We start from the raw sequence: 12,677 nt of genomic DNA on the forward strand, positions 1-12,677 counted from the left end.
GGATGAACGGTAGGAGCGGATGAACTGTGGGAGCGGACGGGAGGTGGGAGCGGAGAGAACGGTAGGAGCGGACGGAACGGAAGGAGCGGACGGAACGGAAGGAGCGGACAGAACAGAAGGAGCGGACGGGAACAGAAGGAGCGGACGGGAACAGAAGGAGCGGACGGAACAGAAGGAGCGGACGAAACGGAAGGAGCGGACGAAACGGAACGAGCGATGGGAACGCAAGGAATGGATGGAATCAGGCGGAGTGGATGGAATCAGGCGGAGTGGATGGAATCAGGCGGAGTGGATGGAATCAGGCGGAGTGGATGGAATCAGGCGGAGTGGATGGAACAGACGAACGAATGAAGTGGATGGAACGTTCAAACAAATGAAGTGGATGGAACGAACGAATGGAGTGGATGGAATGAACAAAACGGATGGAGTGGATGGAACAAACGGAGCGGGTGGAGCGGACGAAGCAGATGGAACGGTAGGAGCGGATGGAACGGTAGGAGCAGATGAACGGTAGGAGCAGATGAACAGTAGGAGCGGACGAACGGTGGGAGCGGACGGAACGGAAGGAGCGGACGGAACGGAAGGAGCGGACGGAACGGAAGGAGCGGACGGAACGGAAGGAGCGGGCGGAACGGAAGGAGCGGGCGGAACGGAAGGAGCGGACGAAACGGAAGGAGCGGACGAAACGGAAGGAGCGGACGAAACGGAAGGAACGGACGAAACGGAAGGAGCGGATGGGAACGCAAGGAATGGATGGGAACGCAAGGAATGGATGGGAAGGCAAGGAATGGATGGGAACGCGCGGAGTGGATGGAATCAGGCGGAGTGGATGGAATCAGGCGGAGTGGATGGAATCAGGATGGAATCAGACGGAGTGGATGGAATCAGGCGGAGTGGATGGAATCAGGCGGAGTGGATGGAATCAGGCGGAGTGGATGGAACAGGCAGAGTGGATGGAACAGGCGGAGTGGATGGAACGGACGAACGAATGGAGTGGATGGAACAAACTAAACGGATAGAGTGGATGGAACGGACGGAGCGGGTGGAACGGACGGAGCGGGTGGAACGGACGGAGAGGATGGAACGGTAGGAGCGGATGAACGGTAGGAGCGGATGGAAAGATGGGAGCGGATGGAACGCACTGAGTGGATGGAGCAGTAGGAGCGGATGGAACGATAGGAGCGGATGGAACGGAAGGAGCGGAGGGGGACGGAAGGAGCGGAGGGGGACGGAAGGAGCGGAGGGGGACGGAAGGAACGGAGGGGGAAGGAAGGAGCTGTGGGGGACAGAAGGAGCGGAGGGGGACGGAAGGAGCAGATGCGAACAGAAGGAGCGGATGCGAACAGAAGGAGCGGATGCGAACAGAAGGAGCGGAATGCGAACAGAAGGAGCGGATGCGAACAGAAGGAGCGGATGCTAACAGAAGGAGCGGATGCTAACAGAAGGAGCGGATGCGAACAGAAGGAGCGGATGCGAACTGAAGGAGCAGATGCGAACTGAAGGAGCGGATGCGAACAGAAGGAGCGGATGCGAACAGAAGGAGTGGATGGAGCGGATGAAGTGGATGGACCGGATGAAGTGGATGGAGCGGATGAAGTGGATGGAACGGAAGGAGTAGTTGGGAACGGAAGGAGTGGATGGGAACGGAAGGAGTGGATGGGAACGGAAGGAGTGGTTGGGTACGGAAGGAGTGGATGGGAATGGAAGGAGTGGATGGGAACGGAAGGAGTGGATGGAAAGCATAGAACGGATGGAGTTGATGGAACAGATGGAGTCGATGGAATGGATGTGATGAACGAGTAGAACGAACAAATGAAAAGGATGAGTAGCTTTACAGAATGGAACAGATGGATTTAATCAAGCGGATGGAACAGATGGAGCAGATGAAACGGACACAGTAGACTGAACTGAAGGAGTGGATGGAATCAGGCGGAGTGGATGGAATCAGGCAGAGTGGATGGAATCAGGCAGAGTGGATGGAATCAGGCAGAGTGGATGGAATCAGGCAGAGTGGATGGAATCAGGCAGAGTGGAGGGAATCAGGCAGAGTGGATGGAACAGGCAGAGTGGATGGAACAGGCAGAGTGGATGGAACGGACGAACGAATGAAGTAGATGGAACGAACTAACAAACGAACAGATGGAGTGGATGGAACAAACGAACGGATGGAGTGGATGGAACGAATAGAACGGATGGAGTGGATGGAACGGACGGAGCAGGTGGAACGGACAGAGCAGACGAAGCGGATGGAACAGTAGGAGTTGATGAACAGTAGGAGCGCATGGAACGGTAGGAGCGGATGAAACGGAAGGAGCAGATGAAACGGAAGGAGCGGATGGGAATGGAAGGAGCGGATGGGAACGGAAGGAGCGGATGGGAACGGAAGGAGCAGATGGGAACGGAAGGAGCGGATGGGAACGGAAGGAGCGGATGGGAACGGAAGGAGCGGATGGGAACGGAAGGAATGGATGGGAACGGAAGGAAGGAATGGATGGGAACGGATGGGAACGGAAGGAACGGATGGGAACGGAAGGAGCGGATGGGAACGGAAGGAATGGATGGGAACGGAAGGAATGGATGGGAACGGATGGGAAGGAAGGAGAGGATGGGAACGGAAGGAGTGGATGGAACGCATAGAACAGATGGAGTTGAAGGAGCGGATGTGACGAACGAGTATAATTTTTTTTAAAAAACATTTATTTTTGGGTTTTTTTTAGAACAAAAACAACTACACACCCACATTAGGGTGGACTTAACTATGCGCCGTGTCCCTCTCTCCCTCCCTCCCCCTCTCCCTCCCTCTGCTTCCCCTTTCAGTATTATATCCTCATTTGTTTGTGCTGTCCTGTTCCAGTCCATTGCGTCACGGAGGTGGTGATACTAAGTCTGTGTCTTCACTGAAGCCTTTCTTCTGTGTCTGAAGTGTCTGTTTGGCTGGAAAGAGCCTCCCCCGCTTCATTTAGCAAGAATAGTACCAGTGGGCCCCAGATGTCTGGTGGACAGGCATGTAAGGGTAGTAGTTTGACAAAGCCTGTTTCTACATCCTGGCAATAAAGAATGTCTTTGCGCCAGGCGGCGATTGTTGGGGGGGGGCCTCGACCCCAAGTCATGGCCACTCTCCTACGGGCCAGTGTCAGCAGGAGTCCCGCCAGTTTCCTTATCGAGGCAGAGAGTAGATTTGTCATACCAAGTAGGGCTGCTGTTTGGCTCGGCTGTATCGCCTCTCCTACTATTGCCGCCGTTGTCTCTAAGACTTGGTTCCAGAACAGTGTTAGTTCGGGGCAGTCCCATGCAAGATGGACGAAGTCTGCTGAATGTGTCCCACATCTTTCGCATTTTGCAGCTGCCTCAGGGTGATGCTTGTTAGCTTTCGCTGGTGTGTAGTAGGTCTGGTGAAGGAAGTTGAAGTGGATTAGTTTAAAGCGTGAGTTGAGGGCGATTTTTTGTGTCTGTTTCAGGATGTAGGTCCAGTCCTCTTCTGATATTGTCATGTGCAGGGACTTTTCCCATCTGGTCTTTGCATGGTTGAGGTTGGGTGTCGTATCAGCGATGATTGATTTGTAAATTTGCGACACCAGCCTGCCTTCGCCTTGTGCCTCTTTGGTGTTGTGCAGCAGTTGCCAGGTTGGGGGCTGACGTGGGAAGTCTGGTAGGAGTGCTTGCAGAGTGTACCGGGTCCTGAAATAGAGGAATACGTCGAGTGCGGTATTGCCGCCTTTCAATTTTGCTTGTTGCAGCGTTATAAAGCCGTCCTCTGTGAAGAGGTCTCCCAGGGTCTCTATGTGCAGCTTATCAGTCCATTGGTGGAATACTTTCTCGGACGTCAGTGGAACCCCTGGTATGAACTTGATGGGCAGGAGGGGGGGAGTATCGCGTTTGTACCCCGTACCTTTGAGCTAGTTTCTTCCAGACTTTGCACGTCGTGAGCATTACATTCATGGTGGAGTTGGGGACGGGGGTTTGACTGAAGATGACGGCGGTTAACAGGTTAGGTGTTGCCAGGGCTCGTTCCACTTGCACGTGAGGTCTGATTGTGTGGGTGGCGTACCAGTGACTGAGGAATTGCGCTTGTGCTGCCCAAAAGTATTTCTCCAGGTCTGGAAGGGCGAGACCTCCGCTCGTTACTGGGAGTGTTAGTGTTGCGTGTGCCACTCTAGCCGGTTTTCCTGCCCATAGTAGCTCGAGGACCAAGCTTTTCAATCTTTTCAGAAAAGTTTGGGGTAGCAGTATAGGAATGTTGGTGAACAGGTATAGTAATTTTGGTAAGATCACCATCTTGACTAGGGAAGCTCTCCCCCAGAGCGTTAGTGGTAGGGTCTTCCACCGTGTCACTTTTTCCTGGAGGGACTTGACCACCTCTTCGTAGTTATCTCGGAACACCTCATGGTAGTTCAGAGACATTTGGATTCCCAGGTATCGGACTTTGGACATTTTCCATGTGAACTGGAAGTCATCTGCAAATGGTTTGGTGGCTGGGGTCAGCGGGAATATGATGGATTTTGATTGGTTGATTTTCAGACCGGAGGTCGTTCCAAATTTAATTACTTCCCTCTTGACCGGGTTCAGATTGTCTTCGGGATCGCGTATGAACAGCACTACGTCGTCCGCGTATAGGGGTATAATGCGCTTGTGTGGTCCAATAATGAGTCCTCTTCGTTGTCGATGTTCCCTTATATTGGAGGCCAGTGGTTCCATTACCAGGGCGAAGATCAGTGCTGAAAGCGGGCAGCCTTGTCTGGTGCCTCGGAGTTCTAAGGGAGCCGATTTTGCCGTGCCTACAATGATGTTGGATCGTGGCTTGTTGTACAGTAAAGATACGAGTTTGATAAAGCGGGCACCTAGACCCATCCTGGTGAGTACAGCGAACAGGAACGGCCATTCCACCGAGTCGAATGCCTTTTCGGCGTCGAGGAGGACTGCGATTGCTTGGTCCGAGGGGTCTAATGCTTCGATGACGCTGAACAGCCTCCTGATGCCGAAGGTCGTGTTGCGGCCTGGTATGAAACCGGCTTGGTCTGCTAGCACCAGGGCGGGCATCAATGGCAGCAACCTGTTAGTGAGCACCTTTGCGAGTATTTTATTGTCGAGATTAAGCAGGGAGATGGGTCTATAGGATGCGCAGTCCTCTGGTGGCTTGCCAGGTTTGTGTAAAAGGATTATGTTGGCTTCGCAGGAGGAATGGGGGAAGTTCCCCTTTTCCAGTGCCTCTTCATATACTGCCACCAGGAGTGGGGCAAGGGTGGTTGCGAAAGCTTTGTAGAATTCTCCCGTTAGGCCATCTGGGCCAGGTGCTTTGGAGTTAGGGAGGGTTTTCATGGCTTCCATGATCTCCTCTTGTGTGATTAGCTCATTCAGTGGTTCACGCAGGGGGTGCTTGACCCAGTACAACTCTGTCTACAAGGTACTCTAATGGAGCGTTTGGGTCTCCGTTGTGATTAGCGCTGTAGAGATCCTGATAGAAGAGCCTAAATTCTTCTGCTATACATTCGTCAGTGTGGACCCACTGTCCCTGCTTGGTCCGAATCCCTTCTATTCGAGATAGATTGCTGTCAGCCTTGATCAGGTTCGCCAGGAGAGTGCCAGGTTTTTGACCTTTGCCATACTGTCTGACCTGACTGTTGCGGTTTAGAAATTTAATGTCGCCATCGGCTGTGTTGCTGAATTTCTGTAGCTGTTCTCTAAGGGCGGCTGGTTTCTTGGTCGGTTGTGTTGGTGCGCTGGAGTTCTAGCTGTTTTAGCTTCTCTTCGCAGGTTGTCAGCTCCCGCCGAATGAGTTTGAGTATGCCGTTCTCTTTGGCGTGGTAGACCCCTCTGATAAAGCACTTTAGAGTTTCCCAGAGTGTGCTAGCTGAGGAAACCGACCCCGTGTTAGCTTCCAGGAACACGGAGATCTCCTCTCTCAGTTCGGAAGCAAATACCTCGTCTCGCATCGAGCCGGTCTTGAAACGCCACCGTTGTAGTGGGGGTTTGGGATTGGATGGGTTGAGAACAAGAATTACTGGGGAGTGGTTGGAGAGAGTTCTTGGTTGGATGCCACATGCGCCACTTGTCCATGGCCTTTCGCTGAGGTGAAGAGGTAGTCGATCCTGGAACTCGTGTTGTGTACCGCGGAGTGGAAGGTGTATTCCCGCAGCTCCCCTTTGGACGCTCTCCATGAGTCTTTCAGGTCGAATGCTTTGCACATTTCTTTTATTTGGAGGCAGGCTTTGGATGGGGGTTGTGGGGTGGATCTGGATCTGTCTCTCACTGGGTCTAGCACTGTATTCATGTCTCCCCCCCAGATTATGGTCGCAGGGTCTCGGGATGAGAGATGGGATTGTAGCCAGCTGAAGTTGTCGGGGCCGTCTACGTTTGGTGCATAGGAGTTGACGAAAGTAATTTTCTGGCCCGCTACTGTGCCACTTACTAGGACTGTTCTGCCTTCAGTGTCTTTTGCTGTGTGGACAAGTCGGAAGCTGATCCTCCTGTGTATAAGGATTGCGACTCCTCTGGAGAAGGACGAGTAAGAGGAGAAATATCTGTGGCATCCCCAGCTCTTAGCCCACTGGTGGTCTTTCCCCGGGAGTAAGTGCGTTTCTTGGAGCAAAGCTACGTCCACTTCATGTCTTTTTAGGTATTGAAGGATTTTCCTGGTTTTAGCTGGGATATTGCCTCCTCTTATGTTCCAGGTTATGATCTTGAATGGAGCGAATTACAGATTATGTTTGTCCGCATTTTTATTTCTGTGCTCGATAATGTTATAGTTAGGTTTGACCTGGCTTTATGGTCGGCGCCTGGAGGGCTGTTGGCTGAGTGGTGCAGCAGCGTTGCTGGTGATTCGGGGGACGACTGGACGGAGGGTGGCGTGGAACGAGTGGTACAGAACCTTCCTGGTTCCCTTGGTGGGTACTGATCACGGGCAATCCCCAACTGGCCCTTGCTGTTTCCCTCCCTATGGTGGCCAAACCCCAACTGGCCCACAACGAGGTCCCTTGTCAACAAAAAGGAACAAGAGGCGGTCCACGGAGCTGCCATGCCGCTGGGTGTATCCCAACCCGTTAACTTAACTTGTAAAACAAACAGGTGCTGTGCTAGGGGCCCTTGGGGCCTCCCAAGTATCCCAGCCCCTTTTTGGATTCATTGTGGTTGTTCTGGTGTTTATCGGTGAGGTGAATGAACAAGTTACGTAGTTCTGGTCGCTTCTGGTTATGATGGCTACTTGTAGTTTCTGGTTCCGGTGATATTTGCCGGTGGTAATCAGCTGCTGTCTAAGACTGATTAATGAGGGTTAAGGAGGATTCCTGTTATTTCTGTCTCTCTGAGGTCTGGGGCGATTGGGGTTTTGATCTGGGCAGCCTATCTGGTCTAGGAATAAGTTTGCCTCGTCGGGAGACTGGAAGAAGTGGACCCTCTCGCCGTGCTGTACTCTGAGTCGTGCTGGGAAAATCATCGAGTTAGCCATTTGGTTAGCTCTAAGTCTCTGATTTACGGTGGTGAATGATTTCCTCTGCAATTGTACCGCGGGAGAAAAATCAGGATAGAAATGTATTTTATCTCCATCATGTGAAAGGTCCCCCTTTTCCCTGGCCAGTCGCAGGATGGTGTTGCGGTCCCTGTAGTTAAGCAGCCTTGCGATGATTGGCCTGGGTGGAGTACCAGGAGGTGGTCTGGCTGCTGGTATCCTGTGTGCTCTTTCTATGATGAAGAATTGAGATAAGGCGTCTCGGCCAAAAAGGGTAGTGTAGAGGGACTCTACATAGTCCTCCATTTTCGCCTGCATCTGATGTTCCCTAACTCTGACTATGCGAATATTATTTCTTCTTGATCGGCCTTCAAGATCTTCGCACTTGGCTAGAGTTGTTTTCATTTGGTTTTCTAGTTGAGAGTCTTTGCCTGACAGGGTTGTTGTGGTATTATCAAGATTGGATACTCTCTGCTTGACTTCGTCTAGGCGCTCAGAGTGTGTGTCTATACGGTGTTGGAGGAGATCGACCTTGGAGGCTAGCCCGTCCATCTTGTTTTTCAAACTGCCTATGCCGGCTTTTAGATCAAGAAGGATCTCTTTGATCTCGGATGGGTTGTCGCTTGCTCCCGTCTGCTGTGAACCACCCGACCCGGACATTTGGTCCTCTTGTTGTTGGGGTAGTTTCGGGGTTGTGCTACTCTCAAAGTTCAGTTTCTTTTGGTTTTTGTCCATTTTCCCTATCGCAATTGGGAGTTGCGATGAGGTGTGGAGGGTCAGGAGTTTAGACTGCTCTGTCCAGGGTACCTCGGGGGCTCACCGGCGAGACAGGGGAGGTCTCCTGGCCAGCACCGCGAGTGTGACTGCTGCTGTGTGGAAGGGAGGTTTTCCCGTAGAGCGGCACTTTGTGTGATGTGATAGCTTCGCCCGCCAGGCAAATTTTATTTGCTGTGTGTGCCCGCGCCCCGTGTGGTCAGGCACCTGAGAACTCCCCCCTCGCCAGGACGGGGGAGCGGGCCGTCGTTTGGTGGCTGGCGTTTGTGGCGTTGGACTCTGGGAGTTTTCCTTTCCCCTCGTAGGAGGCAGTTTTCACGGGCTCCTCGTGAAGTCGCTCAATGTACAGGGGTCCTGTAACTACCAGTCATAGGGGTAGGGTTTCCTTTTCAGCAGGGTCAGCCACTTCTGTTGTGCATGTTGTTGTGTTGAGGCTGCGGGTGAGTTGGTCTCTCTGGGTTGAGTGGTGTGCAGGGAGCGTGGATCAGCTCGCTGTGGGAGTGCTATGATGAGCCTATATGTAAGGCTAAGGGTGGCCGTTGTTAATTCTTTATTGGTTACAGCAGCGCCGGCGTGTTTTGCGGCTTCCCACACCACGGTGTTTCAGGCGGCTCCGATAATTGTGTCTGACCGCGCGGGAGGGAGGGGGGTGCGAGGGCTGACTACTATGTCCCTGAGCAGCGCCTGCTTCCACCCCCTCCTTACCTCCTCGTGCAGGCGGCCGTGGTCTCTCCCTCCTCGGGGAGCGGGGGATTCCCCCGGCGGGGGCCGCTCCGGTAAGTGCAGCGTCCAGGGGCCCTGCTCGGAGCTTCGGTTCCCAGCTCCGCCAATGGGCCGCAGGGGTCCGCAGCTGGCAGGGTGGATGGGAGCCGCTCGTCGGCCCCCGAACCGTCCCGGCCCTCGGCAGCTTCTTCTGGCTGGTGATGGCGGGGTCCACTCCTCTTGTCGGCCCAGGATCAGGGGGGGAGGGAAGGATTACACCTGGTCCGCTCGCCGCTGATCTTCGCCTCAGATCAGAGTCTGTTCTGCCGCCGGAGCCGCCAGTGCCTCGGAGCACGGCTGGCCGGGTTCCGTCTGGAGGCGGGGGGCAGATTGGCGCCTCGCTCGGTGATCCACCCAAAGTGTGGCACCTAGGCCGTGCTGGCAGTCCTCAGGCAGGGGAAGGTCGTTTTAACCCCAGTTTTCGGGAGCTTGTAGTAGGTAGTGCCACGAGCCAGGAAACAAGAATTTAGAGGAGCAGATCCACCGGGAACAGCAGGATTGTTCAGGATTAATGCGGGGCTTGTACGGGAGCTCAGCCCAAAGCGGCCATCTTGGATGGCCCTCTAGCGCCCTCTGATGAACGAGTATAATGAACGAATGAGTAGCTTTACAGAATGGAACAGATGGATTGAATCAAGCGGATGGAACAGATGGAGCAGATGAAATGGACACAGTAGACTGAACTGAAGGAGTGGATGGAACAGATGGAGTGGATGGAACAGGCAGCGTGGATGGAACAGGCAGAGTGGGTGGAATCAGGCAGTGTGGATGGAATCAGGCAGCGTGGATGGAATCAGGCAGAGTGGATGGAATAAGGCAGACTGGATGGAATCAGGCAGAGTGGATGGAACGGACGAACGAACGGAGTGGATGGAACAAACGAACAGATGGAGTGGATGGAACAAACGAAACAGATGGAGTGGATGGAAAGGACGGAGCAGGAGGAACGGTAGGAGCGGATGGAACGGTAGGAGCGGATGGGAATGGAAGGAGCGGATGGGAACGGAAGGAGTGGATCAAACGGAACGAGCGGAGGGGGACGGAAGGAGCAGAGGGGGACGGAAGGAGCAGAGGGGGACGGAAGGAGCAGAGGGGGACGGAAGGAGCAGAGGGGGACGGAAGGAGCAGAGGGGGACAGAAGGAGCAGAGGGGGACGGAAGCAGCAGAGGGGGACGGAAGGAGCAGAGGGGAACGGAAGTAGAGGGGAACGAAAGGAGCAGATGGGAACGGAAGGAGAGGATGGAGCGGATTAAGTGGATGGAACGGATGAAGTGGATGGAATTGATGAAGTGGATGGAACGAAGGAGTGGATGGAAACGGAAGGAGTGGATGGGAACGGAAGGAGTGGATGGAAAAGGAAGGAGTGGATGGGAACGGAAGCAGTGGTTGGGAACGGAAGGAGTGGTTGGGTACGGAAGGAGTGGTTGGGTACGGAAGGAGTAGATGGGAACGGAAGGAGTGGATAGGAACAGAAGGAGTGGATGGGAACAGAAGGAGTGGATGGGAACGGAAGGAGTGGTTGGGTACGGAGGAGTAGATGGTAATGGAAGGAGTGGATGGGAACGGAAGGAGTGGATGGAACGCATAGAATGGATGGAGTTGATGGAACAGATGGAGTCGATGGAACGGATGTGACGAACGAGTAGAATGAACGAATGAAAAGGATGAGTAGCTTTACAGAATGGAACAGATGGATTTAATCCAGCGGATGGAACAGATGGAGCAGATGAAATGGACACAGTAGACTGAACTGAAGGAGTGGATGGAACAGACGGAGTGGATGGAATCAGGCAGAGTGGATGGAATCAGGCAGAGTGGATGGAATCAGGCAGAGTGGATGGAATCAGGCAGAGTGGATGGAATCAGGCAGAGTGGATGGAATCAGGCAGAGTGGATGGAATCAGGCAGAGTGGATGGAATCAGGCAGAGTGGATGGAAACAGGCAGAGTGGATGGAAACAGGCAGAGTGGATGGAACAGGCAGAGTGGATGGAACAGACGAACGAATGGAGTGGATGGAACAGACGAACGAATGAAGTGGATGGAACAGACGAACGAATGAAGTGGATGGAACAGACGAATGAATGAAGTGGATGGAACAGACGAATGAATGAAGTGGATCGAACGAATGGATGGAGTGGATGGAATGAACAAAACGAACGAAACGGATGGAGTGGATGGAGCGGACGAAGCGGATGGAACGGTAGGAGCGCATGGAACGGTAGGAGCGCATGGAATGGAAGGATCGGATGAAACGGAAGGAGCGGATGAAACGGAAGGAACGGATGGGAACTGAAGGAACGGATGGGAACTGAAGGAACGGATGGGAACTGAAGGAACGGATGGGAACGGAAGGAACGGATGGAACGCATAGAACGGATGGAGTTGATGGAACAGATCGAGTCGATGGAACGGATGTGATGAACGAGTAGAATGAACGAATGAAAAGGATGAGTAGCTTTACAGAATGGAACAGATGGATTGAATCAAGCGGATGGAACAGATGGATTGAATCAAGCGGATGGAACAGATGGATTGAATCAAGCGGGTGGAACAGATGGAGCAGATGAAACGGACACAGTAGACTGAACTGAAGGAGTGGATGGAACAGATGGAGTGGATGGAACAGGTAGCGTGGATGGAACAGGTAGCATGGATGGAATCAGGCAGAGTGGATGGAATCAGGCAGAGTGGATGGAATCAGGCAGAGTGGATGGAAACAGGCAGAGTGGATGGAAACAGGCAGAGTGGATGGAAACAGGCAGAGTGGATGGAAACAGGCAGAGTGGATGGAACAGGCAGAGTGGATGGAACGGACGAACGAATGGAGTGGATGGAACGGACGAACGAATGAAGTGGATGGAACAGACGAATGAATGAAGTGGATCGAACGAACGGATGGAGTGGATGGAATGAACAAAACGAACGAAACGGATGGAGTGGATGGAGCGGACGAAGCGGATGGAACGGTAGGAGCGCATGGAACGGTAGGAGCGCATGGAATGGAAGGATCGGATGAAACGGAAGGAGCAGATGAAACGGAAGGAGCGGATGAAAAGGAAGGAACGGATGGGAACTGAAGGAACGGATGGGAACGAAAGGAACGGATGGGAACGGAAGGAACGGATGGAACGCATAGAACGGATGGAGTTGATGGAACAGATGGAGTCGATGGAACGGATGTGATGAACGAGTAGAATGAACGAATGAAAAGGATGAGTAGCTTTACAGAATGGAACAGATGGATTGAATCAAGCGGATGGAACAGATGGATTGAATCAAGCGGATGGAACAGATGGATTGAATCAAGCGGGTGGAACAGATGGAGCAGATGAAACGGATACAGTAGGCTGAACTGAAGGAGTGGATGGAACAGATGGAGTGGATGGAACAGGTAGCGTGGATGGGACAGGTAGCATGGATGGAATCAGGCAGAATGGATGGAATCAGGCAGAGTGGATGGAATCAGGCAGAGTGGATGGAAACAGGCAGAGTGGATGGAAACAGGCAGAGTGGATGGAAACAGGCAGAGTGGATGGAAACAGGCAGAGTGGATGGAAACAGGCAGAGTGGATGGAAACAGGCAGAGTGGATGGAACAGGCAGAGTGGATGGAACAGGCAGAGTGGATGGAACGGACGAACGAATGGAGTGGATGGAACGGACGAACGAATGAAGTGGATGGAACAGACGAATGAATGA

This window comes from Ambystoma mexicanum, chromosome 9, assembly GCF_040938575.1.
Source record: "Ambystoma mexicanum isolate Mex_15411 chromosome 9, UKY_AmexF1_1, whole genome shotgun sequence".
Taxonomy (NCBI): domain Eukaryota; kingdom Metazoa; phylum Chordata; class Amphibia; order Caudata; family Ambystomatidae; genus Ambystoma; species Ambystoma mexicanum.